The sequence below is a fragment of the Phaethon lepturus genome, unplaced genomic scaffold (genome assembly GCF_000687285.1).
Source record: "Phaethon lepturus isolate BGI_N335 unplaced genomic scaffold, ASM68728v1 scaffold32414, whole genome shotgun sequence".
In the NCBI taxonomy this organism is placed as follows: Eukaryota; Metazoa; Chordata; class Aves; order Phaethontiformes; family Phaethontidae; genus Phaethon; species Phaethon lepturus.
In genome coordinates, this window is record NW_010534581.1 from 382 (window position 1) to 1,128 (window position 747).

Genomic DNA, 747 nt, shown 5'->3' on the forward strand with positions numbered 1-747 from the left:
ACCCGGCCACCTCCAGCAGGCCACACACGTGCCCTGCAGGGATGCTCTGCACGGGCCCAGCACACGTGAGGTGGCCCCAGCAGAGGGTCCGAGGTCCAGCCATGCCTGGCAGTCCCCAGGGCTGCTCTGCAGTGAGCAACACCCTCGGAGGAGTTACAGATCCTCAGACTGTTCCCCGTTTGACGTGGGAGAGGAAGAGGTGATGCTGGGACAACTGGGCACATGGCAGCCCTGCCGCTGCTCCGCACCCCCGGCATTCAAGTGTCTTCCCCCCGCCAGAAGGAAAGAAGCAGCAAGCAACCACCAGCAGAAACCAGCTGCTTTTAAATAGCTTCTCTGGGGCAAGGGCTGCGGTGGGACGGGGCTTATTTCTGCATTTTATACTCCAAGGCCAAGAGACGAAAGAGAGACTGGGATCGTTACTTATTAATGACAAACTACCCGCATGCCGATGTGCAGAGGCCATGCAGAGCTGCCCAGGCGCAGCCCCAGTCCCAACCCACCCGCTCACCACTGCACTTGTGCTGGCTGTCAGGTGGCAGCAACATGTTCCGCTCACAAGCCGTGTTTTTGGGATGAGGAATCCCCCTGGGCTCCTCTGGCCAAAGCAGGTCCCTCCAGTCCTGGATCTGGGGCCACTGCAGACTCTCCTCTACAATAGGAGCACGAATTAGGGGTTGGGGAGCTCCTCGCTCTGCCCTGGCACCCGCTGGTCATGGCTGCAGCCCCAGACACGCTCCCATGGGC